This window comes from Aulonocara sp. 'chitande type north' Nkhata Bay, linkage group LG7 (assembly GCF_057382095.1).
Source record: "Aulonocara sp. 'chitande type north' Nkhata Bay isolate Kocher_YH1m ecotype deep benthic linkage group LG7, A_spYH_male_GT1.1, whole genome shotgun sequence".
NCBI classification, from domain to species: Eukaryota; Metazoa; Chordata; class Actinopteri; order Cichliformes; family Cichlidae; genus Aulonocara; species Aulonocara sp. 'chitande type north' Nkhata Bay.
The window spans coordinates 34297716-34320621 of NC_141350.1; the positions used below are offsets into that span (position 1 = coordinate 34297716).

At 40.6% G+C, this 22906-nt stretch overlaps 1 pseudogene across 1 annotated transcript; it reads right to left on the reverse strand.

Annotated features, from left to right (window-relative positions):
• Positions 1–2156: 2156 nt before the first annotated feature.
• LOC147325580 (uncharacterized) lies at positions 2157–13320 on the reverse strand (annotated as a pseudogene). The gene is made up of 5 exons (XR_015130353.1): positions 12048–13320; positions 10806–10953; positions 10628–10708; positions 10480–10539; positions 2157–9593 (listed from the first exon to the last, which is right to left on the reverse strand). The product of XR_015130353.1 is annotated as an uncharacterized LOC147325580 (transcript).
• Positions 13321–22906: the final 9586 nt, after the last annotated feature.

Sequence of the window (22906 nt, forward strand, 5' to 3'; positions counted from 1 at the left end):
TGCCCCACTGTAGGTCTCAATGATCTGTGCATACTTCAAACCATCCTACATTCCTTTTTCCATCTAACTGTACATCCACCCTTCCATCCTTCTATGGATCCATTAAACCAGCGGTCCCCAACCCGTGGGCCATGGACCGGTACCGGGCCATGAGTCGTTTGGTACCAGGTTGTGAAAGTTGAGGCTCAGGTGTGAAATTTATGGTTTTCAGGGTTTTTAATCTTTTTTTTTTTTTTTTAATCATTTTTATAGTCAACTCTGTTTCCCTGGGCCTTTTTCCGTGTGTTATGAATAAATCTTCTTTTTTTTGGTACCACTACTGGTTTTATTTTGTTGTATTTATCTGCGACACCTTAAAGGCCAGTCTGTGAAAATAATGTCAGGCATAAACCTATCCGTGGTGCAAAAAAGGTTGAGGACCGCTGCATTAAACTATTCAAAATGTGTCCAACCATCCATTGCATTACCCCATTGTTTCTTTTAACCGCCATCCTCCATTTACCCATTTGCCCTTAGCACAATTTTAAAATCTATGAACCTTCCATTCCTCCTTTAAATCCTTCTAAATTTTAATTGTTTTATCCAGCCTACCATTTATCTCTCAGTGACTCAGCCAAACTTTTACCCATTCTACCATATTTATATCTGTGAATCGTCATCTTTTTTTAAACCATCCAAAATTTATCAGCTTCTATTCTGTGCAGATCCTAAGACTTATCTCTCAATGACCCATCAGTCCCTTAAACTATCTTATCCTAAATTCATGCTCATCCTACTATTATCTATCCACCCTTATTAGCCATCCTACCATTTACTTAAAACCTTTCATCAGTCCTTTATAAATTTATTCAACCCTCAATAATTCTATAACAGAGCCTACAATTTATCTCTCAGAGATCCAACCATCCTTTTGATACATCCTACATTATCCTACCTTTATCTATCTTTTCTATCTTTTATCCTAAAGTCATCCATCCATCCTTTTACCCATCATGCAGTGCATTTCTAAATGTGTAAATCCATCCATCTGTTAAACTCAAATGAATTCTTCCAACCATCTATTATTCTTTTGTCTACACTACTAAGTCTCTCAATTACCAGTTCAGTTTTTCCCCATCTTAAATTAATTTTCCATCCAACTGTCCATCTGTCACACACCCTTACATCCATCCACACACAGACTTTTTATTTACCCAGTCATTTGTTTATGTATCCAGTCAATCACTTACTCAACCCTTCATCCATGACTGAGTTTTTAAATTAAGCTCAAACGAAGAAACCACCTTTTCTCTCTTCTTATCTGTAGATGGGTCCCTCCAAAATGCTGCTCTGATAGTGAAGGTATGATAACCTGCTACTAAATCTGGAACTTGGATCAAATGATCGGGAGGAAAGCACCTCTCCCTGCATGCTGATGGCCTGTTCTGTCCCAACAGTTCATCACTCTGAAGTCAGTGGCACAACCACATGGCTTCAGCTAACTGTCAGGGTAGTGACCCCTGAAACCGCCTACCATTAATCACAGTTAGACAGCACATAGGGAGCCACAGTGGGCAAGAAATGAAGGTTGCTGGAGGTCAATCTGGCAGACAGCATCATTTCAAATTATCGGTTATTGCTGTATATTGGACTGTATATAAAAGATGAACATAGACCCTGAGTCTAAACCAAGATGACAGTCTAGAAGTGCCTGAAACCTGCATTATTTCTCCTGACCAGCTGGAGCAGAAAGAAACCAAAACAAAAGATAATGGTTATAGAAAGTTAGCCTACTTATTGTTTGATTTATCTCTTCAGTAAAAATTGTGCTAGTAATTTTATGGTCTCTGTCACTAGTTTTAAATCACTTGCACATTGCTACTGACAAACCTCAATCTTCAAAACAGTATTCCACAAATCAGTGTGTGAAATCACAGTGACTTTGTACTTCTTTTTCAAGGCTAAAAGATAAGGTTATTTACAGTGGTATTTACAAGTCTTACCAAATCAAATACACAGCTAGGCATGTAAGTAAACATTTTAAATTACTTTAATTAATGAAACCGCTTAAGAAAACTGCAGTTCCCCAAATGGCCACTTGAGGCCGACTACAAAACAGAGTGAATTTCCACTGACTCCCATGTTAAAATGCACAACTTTACAGTATAAATAAACAATTAATTTTCTATTCATGACAACTGCGTATATTACTATAACTTGTATGACTGTTCATGACCAAAAAGGCCCAGAACCTGGTTACTGACTGAGTAGTCGGCATGGAAGATGCTGACTTCTCTCCAAACATTTGCCATTTACTTTCTGAGTTCCAGTGAAATCTGAAGCAGTCTGATGCAAACTGGAAATGCAGCATATTTTCCTTCAAGGTAAAAGCTTTGGGTTTTCAAAAGGTTTTGGTTTTGGTAGTAGCTAGGTGGTTAGTTGGCGAGCGTTCAGGGAGGAGTTGGCATCTCCATGCAAACTACAGGTGACCAGACAATCTGCTAGTGACTAAAGCAATCACACATTTGTAATGTCACTTTTGTTTCACCCACTAACAGCCAGAAACAACTCAACAACTGGCCACACAATACAGATTTTTCCCTAGTAACTTGGTAACCAAACTAGCTAGCCAGTGCTAGTCTTGACTAATAACTGACCAGGTCAACCATCTCATCTAAATTGTGTTTAATGGGGAATAAATCCAATCTTGCCACTTGTCACTGTAGGTGACGCTGTTTTTGCAGTATGATTTGAAATGTCTTAGACACAGTTACAGTTTTACATTAATACAATAAGAATAATGGCTTAATCGTTTAATCCAGGGATTTCTAACTCATTTTACATCGAGTGTAAAGAAGGAGGATTTGGACCCAAACACAAGCATGGACAACAGCGTAGCTGTGAGAAAGTTTATTAACAATGAAAGGCAAAATATAAACCAAAGCAGAGCACTGCAGGGAACTACGCTAACAAAAACCTAAACAGGGAACAGCTACAAAATAATAATGAAAGGATCAAAAACCTGCAACGAGAAACCTGAAATATGAAAACCTGAGACGTGGAACATGGAGAAAGACACAATAGAAATACAGGGGTAGACACGCAGATGAACCAGCCACCAACAGAGGGAAACGCAAGGCTTAAATACACAAGGGACGAGGGAACGAGACACAGAAGGGGAACACAGCTGGGAGAAATAAGACCTAACGAGACAGGGGGAGCGAAGCTAGAAACACTGACATAACCCTTCAAGATAAAACAGGAAACAATTCACAAGGACGCAGAATAAGAAACACAGACTTTACACAGAGGGAACACACAGGCAGAGAAGACTAAGCACAGAACTAAACCTAAACTAAACATGAGGGCATAAGAACAACACCTAAGAACTAAACCCTAAAACAGAATAAACTGAAACATAGAATTCTAATAATAATCAACAAGGCACAACAGTCAGAATATACACAAAATACAAAATTAAACCAAAACACGAGAACTCAAAATACTGGGTCAAAATGACCCAGAACCGTGACAGCTGTAGTAAATAAAAGGAGAAATAAATGTATAAAAGTACGAAAAAAGTTCTGTAAGCTTTTTTACCAAACTGTCGTATATTATAAAGCACAAAGTTCTTGTTATTCACATTGGGGTTTGTTTGTTTTTTCCTTTTTTAACTTTTTTTTTTAAACTGTGGGTCTATAATGTGGAAAAAAAACCCACAAAAAACGAAATTTATATAGTTATAGTGAAAAAACAGAACCTTTCAGTAGTATAAGTGATATATTTTTGGTAGTCAAAGAATTTGACACATTTATTTGAAGCAATGCCACTAACCCAAAAACAAATGTGTTCATACATTTTGTTGTCAGCATAAAAACACTGATTACAGCCACTGTTTAACACTAAATCCACCACATGAAATTTATCCTAAAAGATTAAAATGTGCGGCACAAACAGCAAAGTAATACTTTAAAATTAGTAACTATTAGAGATGGCACGATACCACTTTTTTATGTCCGATACCGATACCGATATCATAAATTTGGATATCTGCCGATACCGATATGAATCTGATATAGTGTTTTTTAATCAGCAAAACTGTTGACAACAAAACCACCCCTCACGCTCCACCTCATGATGCTTAATCGACGTAATCAACCTTAATTTGATGCAGTGTGAAAAAAAATGCACAGAAATCAATTATTTTTCAAGAAATATTAAATAGATTCAACATCTTTCTTCAACAAAATTGCAGACTGCACAGATGGTACCTTCCCAAAGGAAAAAGTACTATAGCTTACTAGGGTATATATATTACCGTAGACTTAATAGTTACTATATACAGTAATGGACTTCTATTCCTTTTACATCAAATTAAAACTTTGGGTGTAAGATTCGGATAATTATTTATTAAAAGCTCGACATTTTAAATGAGAATAAAGAAAAGTGTGTCTTTGTGCCCCTTTTCCCTGTTCATGCCCTATCGGCCCCCCTGGCTAAACTTTGCTAGATCCGCCCCTGCACAGTTACAGCCGTCAGCTGCGTAGAAAAAGATCCTGGTGTAGAAAGTAATATTAAATACATTCTAACAACAGCTTATCAAGCTTAAACGTGCTGCTACTGTTCAGCCGCTGGTTTCCTCTTTCTGGTGCAAAGTGGGCCAAAAACAAAGAAGAGAGACGGACTCGCGACAGAAAAGCCGATCAGCTGATCGTTAAGCAGTTTCATGATTGAAGTAGCAGCAAGAGGAGGCAGTCGCTCCATATATCGCTTGTTAAGCTTAACGCAGGAATGCTTTACAAACATTCAGAGATGGACTTACACACTTGCTTTACTTCTCTCGGGGATAACTTTGTCGGAGATGAAATGCCGGGTTGCTAGCGAAGCTCCACATGCTATCCAGACCACCGACAGGTCCCGCATGCCACAGCCGCTCTATCACGTGATGCATACTGCTCCGACGTGTTAACGTTCTGAGGCGAGTTACGGCGCGTTGCAAGTTTTGTGAGGTGCTTTCGTGATATTTAATGGATCGGATTACATTTTTTATTTTTCTCCGATATCCGATCCAGTAATTTAGGTCAGTATCGGACCGATACCGATACGTAATATCGGATCGGTCCATCTCTAGTAACTATTGGATAGTTAGCTGGGCGTGTTTGAACTAAAACACTTTTTTGAGCATATGAATGAATTCCTTCACATTTAACTTTACTAAATGCGCTGAATCAAAAGTACTACCGCCATAGTCACCACTGTCCAGCAGCTGTCAGACAGTAGTTGGTCTTTAATATATATAATATCCATAACTTACATACGTATATATATTTTTTTGCATAATCAATATTCAGTTGTTCAGATAATAAACTAAATGAGGAACACTGTGTGTCTTACATTTCCTTTAAACACACGTCCTGCTAAGAGAACTTCACCTCTGAGCCAGTGGGAGTTTAATCTCTGTGAAAACACTGAATTCTTAGCCGCATTAAGCAGAGCTCTCAGAAAGGTTAGACTAAATGCAATAAACTGGTATTAGAAGCGTGTGACCCGCTTAGTGCAGGACTCACACAGGGAAATACTCAGCGCTGTTCCAGCCACGAGAAACCAGAATTCTGCACTATTTTTCATGTTTTCAAGAAATAAAGTTTCTTCTGGCAGCAACCTTTCAGACTTTGCTTAATCTTCAATTGACCTAAAAAGAAAAAGTTTTGAATTTCTGTGTTTTTGCCTTTACCTTGAAATATTTGAAAGAAAAGACATAAACAAAAGTGATAAATGTTAAAATAGCTGCAAGAAGAAAACAATAATAATAAATAACTAGAAAGTCCCAAGTTCTTTAACTCAAACACAGATTTTACAGCTGGACAGGTTTCATAGATTTCTAATAGATCCATTGCCAAGGTAAAGCTGCTAAAGGTCACTGTGTAGCAATATGTTAGACAGTATCAACAGATAATCATACAGTCTCTGAAGGAGCATCATGTTGCACCTTAGTGGAGCTGAATGTTACTGCTGTAGCTTCTTGTGTTGAGCCTCTACCTCCATCTAGTGGATGACATAACAGAGCACAGTGACTCACTTTAATAGGTCTGGATTCAGTGACACTCATTTAAATATTTCTAAACAACATAATTACTTTTCTTAGCTCCGTGTAATCAGCAATGATCACAAAAATATTAAATATGAAGATGTAAATATTAGGGAAGGTCACATATTTACATTATTTTTCAATGTATTTCTTCAAAAATGCATCTATAACTACACAAATATGTGGCTTGAGGAATTTTGTCACTGTTAGATTGTTTTATATGATGATTTTTTTAGCCATTATAGAGATTCACACTTGAAGATTAAACAAAAAGGGGAATATTTAAATTGTTCGTAACCGAGCTAGCTATACTAGTAACCTAGTGAAGTGCAGTTGATTCTCTTTTCCTATATCTTCATTAATCCTCCTTCATGGCTTTCTTTGACCTTATGACATTTTCCATTCAGATGAAGGTAAAGAGTCCACATTGTGTGGATTATCCAACAGCAGTCTGTGCATTATGAATCCAGGTTGCTGGAGTTAGCAAATAACTTCAGCACTTTGACCTCTTGTAGATAAGTATGCTCACTTCGTGCTCCAAAAACAAAAAAGTGGTTCCGATGTATCTTTTATACAGTCTATGGCTTAAGCATCATACGTATTTAACTTCATCTCCACCAGGAAGCCATCCTCTTCATCCAAAGCTATGCTGCTCTGGACCACCTGCAGTATGTTTGCCACCTTCACAAGACCTAAAGAAGCTTCAACTCTTCTTTGAAGCCTTTCCACACAGTTTAGGAGTGTTTATGGGAATTTCTCACTGTTCTTCTAGAAGTGCATTTATGAGGTCAGACATTGATGCTGGACAGAAGACCTGGCTCGCAGTCTCCACTGTAACTCAGCCCAAAGGTGTTCAAAGGTGTCAGCTTGAGGTAGAACTCTGTGCAGGCCAGTCAAGTTCTTCCCCACCAAACTCGCTCATCTATGTCTTTATGGACCTCGCTTTGTGCATCGATCTGCAGTCATGGTAGAGGAGGAAGGGGCGATCCCCAGACTGTTCCAGAAAGTTAGGAAAATTAAATTGTCTAAAATGAGTTGGAGCTAAGGGGCCGAGCCCAACTCCTGAAAAACAGCCCCACAACATAATCACCCCTCGACCAAACTTTACACTTGGCACAATGCAGTTAGACATGTACGGTCTCCTGGCAACGACCGAACCCAGACATGTCCATCAGATTGTCAGATGGAGAGGCGTGATTTGTTACTCCAAAGAACACATCTCCATTGCCCTACAGTCCAGTGGCAGCGTGGTTTACTCCACTGCAACCACTTTATCCAACGCTTTGCATTTGGTTTTGGTGATGGAACGCTTGGATCACTTCCACTTATTATAATACCACTAACAGTGGACTGTGAGGAAAATTTCACAACAGCACAAAAAACTGAAACTAAAAAACTGAAGTGTAACTATTATTGAGTTAAAAGCCACCAAATGTCAAGACTCCCCCTCAGGCGTGTATCTTCCTGATAGTTTTTTTATAAGGTTTCAGGCACAATGAAGAAGTGCTAATTCGCTTCAGTTATCTGCTTTCTTTATTTTCCCCATTTTCCCTATTTACTTCCTCCTTTGTTTAATGACAAAGGAAATTACCAACATGTAAGTAATTCGTGTAATTCCAGTAAAACCGATCGAGTGAAAAAAATATATTAAACTGAGAGCGAGCTCTGCTTTAAAAGGAAACTTAGAGTCAGCAGCTGCTAATGAAGACGTACCACTCGTTAAAATATAAGCTTTCATTTAATTATACAGTAAAAGTATTTTCACCAAAATCGTCATGCCCAAGTTTAAGAGTTAACTTTAACCCCACCAACCTTTGTTAGGTTCTCTAACACAGTCCTTCTGGTGAAGCATCTGTGTCGTCAATCAGTGATGAAACTTGGACTTGATCTCTCATTTACCTGCTCTCTTCTGTTTAGGTTGTTTGCCACTTCGATACCGTCAAACTCTCCTCATTCTCACTTTTATCGTTACTACTCTGATCAGGTGACCTTTGTGCCAACTGTCTCTGAGCTGGTCAGTCATTGCAATTCTTTCCTTCGTCCTTTTCGGAACATCATCTCAAGAACATGTCCTAGATTATCATCCTTTCTAACTCTAATAATGACCGTATTTAACAGAAGTAGGTTCATGCTTTATTCAGTATGACCTGAAACTATTAAACTCCTATTAAACTGGATGGCTTCCTACAACCAGAGGAGTTGCCCCCTGCTGGCCATTAGAAAGAGTTTAAACCAATAACCAGTACAAGCAGTGACCTCACAGAGTGTTTTAGATTTTCACTGCAGTTTTTCCAGTCTGCCCCTGTCCTGCCTCCTGCAGGTGAACCTTCTGATGGGTCCTGAACACGCTGTTGGTTATGAAAGTTTTCCCACAGACGACGCAGTGATATGGCCGTTCTCCCGCGTGCACCTGCCTGTGCAGCTTCAGGCTGTAGAGCTGCGTGAACTTCCTGCCACAGATGCTGCAGCTGTGCATCTTTTCCTCTGAGTGCGTCATCATGTGCATCTTCAGATTGCTCGGGTTGCTGAATCTCTTGTCGCACTGATCGCAGGCGTACGGCCTTTCCCCCGTGTGCACACTCGTGTGATACTTGAGATTGACCATGCAGCGGAATTTCTTGCCGCACACGTTGCAGACGGGCTTCTCTCCTGGTTTCTTGCCCGTGTGGATCCTCATGTGGTTCTGAAGTGCACTGGCGTGTCCACAGCGTTTGCCGCAGGTCTCGCAGACGTATGGCCTCTCGCCCGTGTGGATCAGCATGTGATGCTTCAGGGCGCTCCTGTGACTGCATCCTTTGCCACACACCTCGCAGGTGAAAAGCTTTTCTCCGGCGTTTTTGCTCGTGTCACTGAAACTGAGGCTGAGCACCTCGCAGTTTTCCTTTTGTGTGTGGGTAACTCGGTGAGCGGCCAAAGATGCGGACGAGAAGAAGGTCTTGCCGCACATTTTGCAGACAAAATCTCTGTTTCCTGAATGAAGATTCTCATGATCGTCCAAGCTCTGCCTGCACTCGAAGGTCTCTGGGCAAAGTGAGCAAACAAATGTCTTCTTCAACGCGCAACAAATGTGTCGCTGAAACGCCTGTTTCCCCGTGAACTGCTCCTCGCACAGCGAGCACGTGTGGGTGATCAGTTTGTTTAGGTTGTGCTGACGCATGTGCCTGTGGAAGGTTGATTTGTACGCAAATTCCGTTCCGCACTTTCTCGGTGTGCTTTCTCGAATGTGCAATGAGCCCACGGAGTCCAGCAAAGCGCTTGCCGCACTCAGAGCAAAGGTGAGGCTTGGAGTGAGTCAGGCAGTGTCTGTTCATCAAACACTTCAGAGCAAATGCTTTGCCACATGTAGGACATGTGAAGTCCTTGGTGGGCTACTTCCTTCCGATTTTCACAGCAGTGCATTCATGCTCAGCGTCTTTTTGGACGCCATTTTCCTCAATGACACTGGAGGCTGGTTCAGGATCTGCTATTGTGACTTCAGGTTCAGAGAGGACTTCAGAGCTATTTTCCTCATGTGATGCTGGATCAGCTGAAACAAAAACAACACTAGAACTAACAAGAGAGTAACACCAACCTATCCATTTCAAAGACTTTAATGCCACACTGCAAACATGCTACTTTAGTAATACTGCTGTTATAAAAAGTCAAACTCCTAAACAGAGGATCCCACTGTGTTTAAATGTATAACCTGATTCATTTATCTGGACACTGCAGCTAGTTTTGCTATTACAGTTGTGTGCTACACATATGTTAGATCGCAGTTACATCATGATTATGTGCTTAAAGTTCTGATAATGCTTGCATTTTTATAACGTAAATATTGGAAAAATAAAGCCATAATTACTGCACAGTCCTGTTTTCAGGGACTCAAATACAAAGTCATAATTCAGTCAGTTGTTTTACGGTCAAGCATGAGCAGTTCTTCATTAAAGCTTCATAAATAAAGAAGGTAAATGAAAGTATGAATATCAAAAATCATACGCCAGATTCAGCTGAGCACAGCAAAACTAACTGGATATTGCTTCACAAAGCAGATGGAAAATAGCCCAAAACATTGTGAGAACAAGACGGAACCTATTGAAATGTAAAGATGCGGAATATTTTGCAGTGGCTAAGTGATTCAACCTTCTCTGAGCCCAGTGGCTTTTTCCACTTGCTGAAAACTAAAGAGCAGAAAAAAAACACCAACGACTGACACCTGAAGACTGCTCAAGTAGAGGCCTGATAAAGCCTCGCAAAGGAGGAAACTCATTATCTGATGATGTCCGAGGGCTCCAGATTTCAGGATTGTCCACAAAATATTAAAAATGTACATTTTTAAAATTATTTTATATTCTTTTAATTTTATTTGAGCCCTAAAATAGTAAAGAGTGTATAAAAACAGCTGCAGTAACTTGTAAAGAAAACATAGTTACCAGGTTCTGGCACAGATTCTGGGTCAGCTTCATCTGTTGACTGTTCGATCTGTTCCTCCTCTGAAAACACACAAAAAATTCCAAACTGTATTCAAAATTTAATTTAGAAAAAGTGTTGTTGTTTTTTTATTGGTTACTGGCTGAATACCTCTACAGTATAAGTGATCACTCATCTGTCTTGTTGCTGGTTGCGATCCTTGCATGTTATTTCTCTTTCTGGACACAGATTCTGTTTTTACACAACAAAAGTTAAAAGCCTAGTTTAATATACAAAGAAATCCCAGAGTGAGAACATTAAAAGCCTCATAAACCATCAGCTTATTTACTTTTTCTGCCCCCAGTATCGATCTGCCCTGCTCTGGGTTTCTCTGCAGCAGGAGCATCTCTGGCGTCACTCATGGACACACTGAAAATTAAGGAGATTTTCTCCACAGCAACTTCAGCCCACTTTTTCATCAGGGAAGCAAACTGGTTCTGTACAATCACAGGAAAGACAGAATGATATTGCAAATGTATAGTCAGCCAATCACATAACAGTATTGCATTAAAGTTAGGGATTTAGATATGATGAATACGATCTGTTGAAGTTCAAACAGATCAGCAGAATTAGGAAGAAAGGTGATTTAAGCAGAGCTGCAAGGTTGTTGGTGCCACACAGGCTGGCCTGAGTACTTAAGAAAATGCTAATCTACTGGGGTTTTGCACATGACCATCTCTAGGAGGATGGGCAGGATAGGATGGTAACCGTTGCTCAAATAACCACTTTTTACAACTAATGTGTGCAGAAGAGCATCTCTGAGCATGAGTTCACTGTACTGTCAGTACACTGTCAGTGCGCCCCAGGGTGGCTGTGGCTACAATGTAGCTTGCCATCACCAGTGTGTGAATGTGTGTGTGTGAATGGGTGGATGACTGGGTATGTAAAGCGCTTTGGGGTCCTTAGGGACTAGTAAAGCGCTATATAAATACAGGCCATTTACCATTTACTCAAATGGCCTCAACATTCACCACCTCTCAATCCAATCGAGAACCTTTGTAAGGTGGTGGAATGGGAGACATGCGAGTCTCCCATTCCACCACCTTCCAAAGGTTGTGCCATCATGATGTGCCATCATGTTACCACGGACCAAAAACTCTAAGGGATTTTTCCAGCAACTTCATGAAGCTATGAGATGAGGAATTAAGATATTTCTACAGGGAAAATGGGTTACAACCCACTATTAGTAAGCTGTAACTAATAAATTGTCCATGGAGTGAACATGAGCTTGTAGTTCGTTGTAGTTTAACAAAATGTGCAGCAAAGTTTCATTCATTCATCTGCCCTGACAGGCTGAAGAAGCTAACTCATGATTAGCTTCTAAGATGGGATTTCGGTTGGAGTGGTCGCCATGGAAACAAACGATTGGACTTTTGGGTGACGTAGTGCTCATTTGTGCCACTTATACGGTATACATTTTAGGACACCGTACACTTAAGCTAAGAAGGGTAAGTGGAACTAGTGGAAAGTAAATTTCCTGTCATCAGTGAAACCGCACACATTTCCCGTGCGCGCGTGACCGCGGGGTTACCGTGACATCCTCGTGAAGGAGTTGCCTGCGTAGCGTCACCTCCCTCTCCTCATCCTCGCGCTTCACGGCGACTACGGAAGCCGCATTTGAGCGCTGCTGAGCGGCCACAACCGGAGCCGAGCTCCTCTCCAGAAGTCTCCCGAGCTCTGTCACGGCCGCCTCCACCAGAGTCTCCATCACAGACGACAACTGACTCTCAAATGTTTCCAGCCTGAACATGTCTGACTGTGATTTTGTTCGTAGTACTCATAAAACCAGACATCCTCTGCTGCTGAAGTTCAGCAGCTCATGTTTGTTTCCTCTCTTTACTTCTTCGACTGATTTCCCAGAGACAGTAAATGCATTTCGCTGCTGCCCTCTATGGGCCACAAAGCGGTACTACTTCTTTACAGACTAGATTTTTGTGTTAAACTGGTCGAGCCTCTAAATACTAAGAAAAGGTGTTTCATTACCTCGTTTTGCAGAGGATATACTGGCTCATGCTTTATAAAACGAACAAAATAACATCATCCCAATCCAAACAGACAAACAGCAAAACTGACAAAACAAGTAGGTCATGTGTCTTTAAATTTCCCAGATTAGACCAGAATCCATAAGTCTATAAACCTAACACTATGCAGTTGTGCAAAATCTGTTTATAAAGTTATGTACAAAAATGAAAAACAACCTTAATTTTAAATGTGCTTACACAAGTACAAAGTGAAATTTTACATTTAATAGAATCTGGTCATAAAGGGCATAAACCATAAATGACTTTGCACTGTTTAAGACACCTTCACCTGATTTAGCTGGGGACTGTTTCCAGAAAAGCCATGAAAAGATACAAGGTGTTTGTTTTTTCACCATTTGACCAAACCTTCCCACCAGACTAAGTGTGGTACACATTACAAATGTACCTCTGATGGGGAAATATGTTTTTAAATGTCATTTTCCCCTCCAAATCCAGGAAGTATAGACAAGAAATCAGATCTTCAAAAATGGAAAAAAAAAATAGCCTTAATACTTTAAAACATGCTGTTTTATGGATGTTCGTGGCTTCATTTGTTGAGGTACTTCACAGGTCTTCCAACTGAAATTTCCGCTGTCGTGAAGCAATCGGCAGGTCCTCCATCATGACCTTCCAGCAGCTTTTAAAATTGTCATTTTGTGACTTGTACAGGAAAAATGTCTTGTTTGTGACCCAAAATGCAGACAGAGGGCTGGCAGGTAGAAGAATAAAGATATTTGTTGGCACTTACTGATGACCAAAAGTTGCTGTACTCACAGCCCCCCCCCCCCCCCCCCCCCACACACACACACACACACACACAATGTATGAGGGCATTAGAGGGACAGGCCAGACTTCGGGTGGGAACAAGGCACAGGTAGAGAAAATCTGGCAAATTGCAGACATGGGAAAAGAAAAGTCGTTAAAAGGAAATTGACTCCTTTCAGGAAAAGGGTAAACACCAAAATGTCAAACTGAAGATTTGGAAAAACAAACACTTCCAATTCTTTGTGGATAAATTTGCTCATCTGGCATTAAGATGATGCCCGCTGACTAAACTCTCGTTCCTGCTGAACTGAGCCAGTGTATTTGATCAAACTGCTGTCAGCTCAGAAAGCACGAGGGGGAGGCCAGATGTTTTCTCAGGGGATCGTGAAGATGGTAAAGAGACTCCACATGTGACCCCTGATAGTCACAAGGTGAAATTCTACATAATGAACAAAACATGGCAGGAGTGTAATGTCCTCATAAAACAGTCTTCAATAGAGCCAGTCGCCAAGTTAAAAAAAAAATGCCGATCGTCTCTGTATGAGTGACGAACTTAGCCACTGTGAACAAATATTCAAGACTCCCTGGTCAGCAGTCAACTAAGTTCTGCACCCAATCAGACACTGTACACATGACACAGCTAGCACCAATCCACTGACCGTGCCTCGGATGAGCTCTTTCAGACTGGTTGCTTGAAGAACCTCCAGTACACAGGTATATGCATGCCCTCCAGGAACAGTCGGAGACTCCGTAGCAGTGCAGTAATCTCTGGCAATGTGATTTCAACTTTGTGGCCCAAATCATCTTGCCAGAGACACACACAGCCACAGAAAATCAGTCGTTTCTCCGGAGAAATCCCCCACTGCTCTGCCTCCCTGTGTGGTTAGTAGTCTTTCTCCTGATACTCCAGTCCAACTTCCCCTGACAGGCTTCCATGCTCTATTTAACTTGGGGCATTTCCCTGATTAACAGTGACTCCAGAGGCCTGAGGAATTCCTAACATGACAGTGTGTTCCTCTGACAGTAACCGATCGCCCCTTTGTGTCTTAAGGTGAGCAGGTGTGAGGGCTTTGGTGGCACATTAATCCGATGGTTTGGGTATCCTCCCCCAGGAAAAGACAAGTGTCAGCCTCAATTTTTCCTGGTGGATTTAGTGGGTTTTCTGCAACATTCATGATGGAAATTCCTGCCTTCAAGTAAAGAAATCAGTCTCTAGTGACCGATTTGCTCCTTTTATATATTACTAGAGGGACAAAGGCACAGTCTAAATATTAGGGATAGCATGTCCCCTGCATTCAACCTGAAGTCAGGAGGTGCAACTCTTTTGTTCACCATGTCTACACAGCAAGAATTTTTCTGTATTTTTCGGATCATAAGGTGCACCGTCGATGAATGGGTCTGTTTTCATACACAAGGTGTCACGGTTCTGGGTCATTTTGAACCAGCTTTTTCGGTTTCTTGTATTTTGGTGTTTTTCTAGATTATGTTCATTATATTTATGTTCTGATTCTTTAGCTATCCTGTGTTGATTATTTTAATTATTCTGGTTTAGGTTTTGTTCTCTTGCCCTCATGTTTAGTATAGGTTTAGTTCTGTGCTTAGTCTTCTCTGCTCGTGTGTCCCTCTGTGTAAAGTCCATGTTTCTCAGTCCGCATCTTTGTGAATTGTTTCTGGTTTCCTGTTTTACTTTGAAAGTTCATGTCTCATGTCAGCGTGTTTTACTTCTCCCTTGTCTCATTAGCCTAATTTCTCCCAGCTGTGTCTTCCTCCTGTTTCTCATTCCCTGATTACTTCCCTGTGTATATAAGCCCTGTGTGCGCTGTTGGTGTACAGCATTATATACTAGCTAGTCCAACTTCAGTAACCCTACAAGCGTCACTGCTGTTTAGTTTTCTGTCTTTGTTTATGTTGGAAGTGATAGCAGAGCTGTACGTTTGAATTTTTTCAGAAATCCCTCAGTCAGAACATATTGTATCATGTTTAGGTGGAAACTAGCGAGCTAACTTCCTGCTAACTTCTAACTCCATTAAATTTAGTAAATTCTGTTTTCATGGATGCCTGGATGTTAGACTTGTTACTATCACCTCAAGAATATTTCAAGGATAAAAGATCTGATGTCTCAACAGGACCTGGAAAAACTAGTCCATGCATTCATCTTTAGTAGGCTTGATTACTGTAGCATCTTTACAGGTCTACCTAAAACATCAGTCAGACAACTACAGCTCATTCAGAACTCTGCTGCTCGAGTCCTCACTAAGACCAAAAAAGTGGACCACATCAGTCCAGCTCTGAGGTCCTTACACTGGCTGCCTGTCCGTCAGAGGATAGACTTTAAAGTTCTGATGCTGGTCTATAAAGCTCTGAATGGTTTAGGACCAAAATACATCAGTGACCTCCTGACTGAGTATGAACCTTCCAGATGCCTCAGGTCATCTGGATCCGGTCTTTTATCAGTTCCCAGAGTCAGAACCAGACACGGAGAAGCTGCATTCAGCTTTTATGCTCCTTATATCTGGAACAAACTCCCAGAAAGCCTCAGATCAGCTGAAACACTCAGTTTATTTAAATCCAGGTTGAAGTCTCACCTATTCTCAGCTGCATTTGAATAAAGCACGAAATCCACACTTTTAAGCTTAAATTTCAAAACTTACACTAACTACTGATCTTATCTATTTCTGATTTTATCTGTTTTGATTTTATATACTGTTTTGTTTGTTTGTTTGTTTGTTTGTTTGTTTGTTAAGTGGGTTTAGAGCTCTGGGTAGCTCCCCAACTGGGTCTAGACTGGGTCTAGAGAGTATTTTAAATTCAGGGACTTTAAAATAGAAAGTAGCTCGTCCACAGAAGGACTGGTAGCTCCCCTTACGATAAGGGTTCAGATCGCGCGAACAGGTGTGAAATGTGTGTAGTTAGTTAGTTAGTTAGTTAGTTAGTTAGTTAGTTAGTTAGTTAGTTAGTTAGTTAGTTTGTTTGTTTGTTTGTTTGCTTGTTTTAATCAATTTTAAATCATGCTTTTTATTTGTTTTTGTTTCTAATGTCTCTGTAAAGATCTTTGAATCACCTTGTTGTTGAATTGTGCTATACAAATAAATTTGCCTTGCCTTGTTACATCTGGTAAAGCAGCAATGCTGATCATTTTATTAAAGGTGAAAGAATTCAGACAGTAATGCTTCAGTGTTCGTTTGACTTTGGGACCTGAAGCAGACGGAGTTTTGGACACAGATTACTCCGCGAGGCTCCAACAATCCATCAAGCAGTGCAGCTTCGTAGCTTACCAAAGTTGTACCACAACATTTTTTGACAGATAAAATCAGTTCGAGGTCAGTACACACAACTGGAATTCATACATAAGTAGGGATGGGTATCGTTTAGGTTTTATCCGATACCGGTGCCAAATCGGTACTTTTGAAATGGTGCCGGTGCTCAAACCGGTGCTTAAAGAATGGAGAACACATTTTTGGTCCAAAAACCTCTCATGTTCAGCTTGTTTTTGTAAAAAGATAACAATGTTAGCCTTTTCTGCAGCTATGGGGCATATATGGTATCACTCTTGGCTGGAAGCAGTGCTTAGACAATGGAAAAAACACAAACTTTATCCAAAAACCTCTCATGTTTAGCCGTTTTCCTCTTTTTCTTTGGTCATTTTAGCCTTTTTAGCCAGGGTGAAGGGAGTATCTGCCATCAAACAAGAAGACAGCCGCATGTAGCTATGATGATGTTTGCTAGTTCACCTTACCTGCATTAATGTAATAACATGGTTAGCCTACTCAACGTGAATTACACACGAACAACATTAAGCTACTCACGCAGAGAAGAACGGCTGCTGCTGCCATCATCATCCGTCATCATTTCTGCTACACTGGCAGGGCTAGGAGCCAGGACTCTCCTCTTCGTGTTTTTGGGGATGTTGCTAACTCCGGGTCCGATAACAGGCACCACACCCGCAGTAGATGCGCTCGGTGTGAGGTCTCCCAGCAAGCTATCAAATACAGCGCATTTCTTGGCTTTTAAAAAAAAACGCTATGCGTCGCCAGGTGTTTCATCGGATTTGAGGTGTTACCTCCTTTGACAGTATCACAGTATCAGCTTAAAGCACTTGTTGCAGGCTGCTGAGTTTGCATATTTTGCTGTGAAGTACAGCCAGACTTTTGACCGCTTCGCCTTGGGCATTTTTAATCTGTAGCTCTGCTCTAAAAGAACGTACGTACCTGGACCCGCCTACTATCCTCAGAAACGTAAAATGATTGGCTAGAAGTGTATCACAGCTCAGGAAAAAAAAGCACCGAAATAAAGCACCGAAATGTGCGCTGCTTTTCGGTCTGGTTACTACCGTTTATGTCAGAACCGTTGTCATGATACCGGTACCCATCCCTATACATAAGGCACACAGGATTATAAGATGCACTGTCAATGTTGAGAAAATTAAAAGGATTTATAGTGCGCCTTATAGCCCAAAAAATGCAGTAGACCCAAAACAGTCTTAACTTTTTTCCTTTTTTTCTTTAAAGTATTCATTTCTGTTAAATTCTGTACACATTAATCTGGCCATGATGAGATGTCTTGCAGAAAATGGGCTCTTGCAAATAAGCAAAAAAACTCCACATGGAGACAAATCCAGCGATGTGTCTTCCTGGAGATTGACCAGTTTGCAAGGCCAAGTGAATGAGTTATAGCAGATCTTTAATATACACTTGAGTGTATTTGATTTTATTGCAATTTTCCACTTACAAAAAAGTTGTACATTTAGTGCTTTGCACTGCACCAGACCAGCAGGATTTCTTCCTGCAGAAAACCCCTAGGCCAGGGGTCAGCAACCTTTAACACCGAAAGAGCCATTTGGACCCGGTTTCCACGCAAAAGAAAACACTGGGAGCCGCAAATACTTTTTGACATCTAAAATAACACTGTATATATTGTTTTCTACCTTTATGCTTTGTGTGAACAACTAAGGTGTGTTGCTTAAATCCATGAAGTGCTACAGAGAAAATTACATTTTATTTATGTAATTAACACATTTTGAACTCTTAAAGAAATATAACAAAAGGAAAGACACCCAGCGGAACTAAAATGATCCATGTAGCAAACAAAAACTGTTGTGAGCCACCACCCTTATATCTCCTTTGGGCTTTTGAAGCCTGACTTTTAAAAAATAATTGGAAAAAAAGCACTATGCTGCTACAAAATGAAAAATAGATATTTGCAAAATTCTGCCTAAATATGTATTTTACCTGCTTAATGTGTGTGGCGGGGTGTGGTCTGCAACGCCGCTGCATTGGAGGCGGACGCACCAGAGCAGCACCCGAAATCACGCCTCGCCGCCTTTACGTCTATGCTATCTCTGCTGTTGTGTTGGTGTGTGTCAAGCTGTGAGCTGAAAAGCTACAGCCGGCTGTATGCGTACAGCAACAGTGTGTGAAAAGTGGTCAATAAAGAGATGTTATAAAGCATGTTCATGCAAACATTGTCGGGTCTGCCGTGATATTTTTACAATGGGACTTCTGCTCCTGAACCTCTGCGCACAGCGTCTGCAAATTGGGGCTGTACGAAGTCACTTTCATCTTTACGCAGGACTGTAAGCTGTCATCTGTGAGGCGTGAGCGGTGTTTGTTTTTAAACATAGTTCACGGTGGAGAACAGCTGCTGATATAATGTGGATCCGAAGATCCATAATTGGGTTGAAAGTCTCGATAAATGCACGGCGTTTGGGCGGGTATACCGGCTTATTTTGAGCGATGAAAAAAATAATAGAATATAATTTTATTTTTAGATTTCAATATAACAATAATCTTCCAATTTAGAACTACAAGTTTAAAAAGAACTAACATAAATAAAATACACTTCAGCTAAATACTTCTAATTTATTTTCTAAAACCACGCGGAGCCGCACTATAAGGACTAAAGAGACGCATGCGGCTCCGGAGCCGCAAGTTGCCGACCCCTGCCCTAGGCAGACACTAAACACCTAACCTGACAGAAATAATTCAGATTAACTCTTTCTGGCATTAAAATGATTAGAAAACCACAATTATTATAGAGCAAGTCAAAAGAACAGACTCTTAATGTTTTTAAAAAAAACTAAATAAAACACACTTGACAATAAAAACTGTAGATTTAAAATTAAAATAGACATTCTGTATTCAGAATTCATAAAACTAACAAGTTTACAAAAAATTAATTACAAGGAAACAAAAGGAAAAGAAAATTGTGCAAGCATAAATCTGCCCAGCATACCTGTTACACAATAAATGTGTCTTTTGCAGTTGAAAGACTGTAAAACTTTCTTTCAGTCCCGTGTGACTCCCTGACTCTTCCCACTTCCAAGAAAGGCCACTCGCACAGCACGAAAACTTGAAAAAAAGCCACCTAATCAACCATCCACATTCACAGCAATAAGGCAAAAATGTTCACTCACCAGTTAAAGTGTAATTTTCACTAAGGATAAACTAAACTGCAAACTGAGGTTTTGTCTACCTACAGACCAAGCAGCCTAATTGTTGAAGGAGGAGGTGCAATTGTTGAAGGAAGGGGAAAGGAGAGGTTGGTGTTGAGTTTGAAGAAGTTGCTGTCATCTTTTTATCCAATAAACAGGCAGCAATTCTTTGAATGGACCAATCACAGGGCCCCACCTGTTTCAGTATCACACCCACACCTGCAGGATTCAAGTAAGGTGTAGTGAAGAGGTTTAGTCGCCCAGTCCCCTCAGGGTGATTATTTTTTTCCAACTGTTTGGATTTTTAAGACTTAAATTTCGGGGTGTGGTCAGTTTGATAGACAGGTGTGTCTCCACAGGCAGCTGCAGCTGGTTGCTGTTTGAAAGGCAAGTCTCACCTCAGCCTCTTCAAAGTTGCTGCTTAGTAACTGCTTGAGGTCCCACATGAGCTCCAGGGCCCCTGAGGGGTACCCGGGAATACCCAGAAATGGGCACACCCAACAGTAGACCGAGAACCTGTTTGAGAGATTATACCCGTGGGAAGTGTGGCATCTAAACTATAGTGGTGGTGCTGCCATGACCCAGCTGATAATTTTTGTTCTCAAACTGTTCTCCCATTAGGAGCTCAGTCTGAGTGGAGTTTTTTTTTTCTGCTCCTCTCACCTCATGTTATGTATTTTCGTTGTTCTTTTTTCCTATCAGCCTATCTCTCTGACATGTCTCCCCAATGTAATGTTTGTGTAAAGTATGTTTGGTCAGAGGGTTCCTTTGTAAGTGCGCATGGGCCATTTAGCGTGCTGCCTGCTGTAACCTATAATTTCCTTCGGGATTAATAAAGTATTCTGATTCTGATGATTCTGATAACAGATGAGCAAAGATGATGGGTGGACAGATCAATCGAAACTTTTTCTGTGCAGGAAAAATTCATACAAAGGTCTCCTATAGGGTAGAGTTATTTGATTTAACCAGCTGTAAAAGCTGAATATACAAAGGGCATTTCCTTTACACTGAAAATGTTTGAAACCAAAGAATATTCGAACAACTTAAAATTTTGTGGATGTTTGCTTTTTCAATTTAATGCTTAAATTGTAAGGAATTTAATTGTATTTAGTTTAATTACTACAAATAATACACTGGATTACAGCATTTCAAGCATTTTTATACATTTTGACATTTTAAAGCAGTGCCGTAGCTCCGCAAACGCACATAACGCACACTGCGTAGGGCACCAAATGGCCGGTAGGGCACCAAAAAAATCAGGGTCGTAAAAAAAAAAAGTAAACCATATTAATACTATAAATATCATATGCATTAATATGGTTAAACAATACAAAAGCAACATAAAACAATTTTCCCGAGAAAAGGGGTGAATCTGCTTTGTGCCCTGTCTCCAGTCTCCTCCTGGTGCCCCCCCACTCCCAGTGGTCTGTTCTATAATTGGTAAACACCTGTTTGAACATGGCCTCGAAACGGCAACAGGAGTCGGGAGCGGAGAAAAGAAAGAAGAAGAGGAAGCGTGATGAAACTCAGGCGTCGCTTGCCGGTAAGGCAATGTTTAAATAATAATAATAAAAAAAGTTCATTATTGTAGCCCTTGCTTGCACGCTCATGTCCGTCAACTCTGTGATAGCTCCTGTTAGCAGTGTTCATACTGTGTTAACAAATGTTGCAAATGATTGATGTTGGGTAGTTTGTTTACGTTGTGGATATGAATATAGAATGGACTACTAAAAGCAACTCATCATGGTCACTCAATTGACGGTTTTCAGATAACGTTAGCAATCGTGACTCACGATTGCTAACGTTATCGTGATTCGTGAGACTAGCATTTCCCTCCTCAGGTTGCTAGCTGGCTAACGTCATGCATGCTACTGATTAACCTTAACTTTGGGATAGGTCAGTGATGCAGTCAAGTATTATTATCAGATTAGACAAGATTACTTTGTATGTTGCTGCATTTCAGGATATCTATAAAGACGCATATCTTATTTATGCCATTGACGTCTGAACACATAAATAGTTCTCGTCTTTCTTTAGGTTCATAGATCAAGGGCGACATCTGTTGGTGAAACTGTAATATGAAACCTATATCTTCCAGTAATATAGATTTCCTACTTGCGCATTTATATCAAATTATGTACAGCATGTTTATATTGCCATTTGCCATTATGAAAATCTATACATGTAAAATATAGTTAGTAATTTTTAAATGTACCAGTGACTTACTTAATTTATTAGTCTTATAATGCAATCTTTCGTAGGCCTACTGTAGATTCAAAATTGTATTTCTGTAAAATCCCTGAATATTTTCTCTTGTATGCAGGGTCAATGCTTAAATATGTTCAAGGAGGATCTCAAGGACAGGATGAACCATCCAGTAGTAGTGCCATCCCTGGACATCAACCACCAGCCATTGTAGACCCTGCAACAATCCCTAGCCAAGAAGAACAAGAACCATCAACCACCAGTTCAGGTACAGTTCCATACACAAGTACCACTGAGAGTCCTGTCACTGAGAGACTATCAGAAAGTGACACTGTGGAGACATGTGTGCCCCCTTCAACCGATCCTGCTCTTTGGCCAGCTCACATTGTAGATGCTGATCGTGTTGAAATTGTGCGGAGAGGTCCTTTTAATGTCAGCTCTGATTTTAATTTTCCAAAGGGGCCTGATGGAAGAGCATTTCACACTAGCCTTAAGTTCAAAATTCTTCCCAATGGAGAAAAGGTTCACCGGAGCTGGTTAGTGTACTCACCGCAGAACAATGCTGTGTTCTGCTTTGCATGTAAGCTTTTCAGTGTGAAGGATATAAAGCTGAGTACAGAGGGCTTCAGTGACTGGTCGAACATCAACATCCGTTTGAGGGGTCATGAGTGTAGCCAAGACCACATACAGTGCATGCTTAAGTGGAGAGAACTGGACACACGGCTAAAGAAAAGCATGGCAATAGATCAACAGGAGTTGACCTTACTAGAGGCAGAAAGGAAAAAGTGGTGAGAGATTCTCAAACGATTACTCTCAATAACTCTCTCACTGGCTTCCAGAAATTTGTCTTTTAGGGGCTCTTCTGACTGTCTTTATGAGCCGGACAATGGCAACTTCTTGAAGGAAGTAGAGCTTATGGCAACATATGACCTTGTAATGGCAAATCACTTGGCCAACATAAAAGATGAA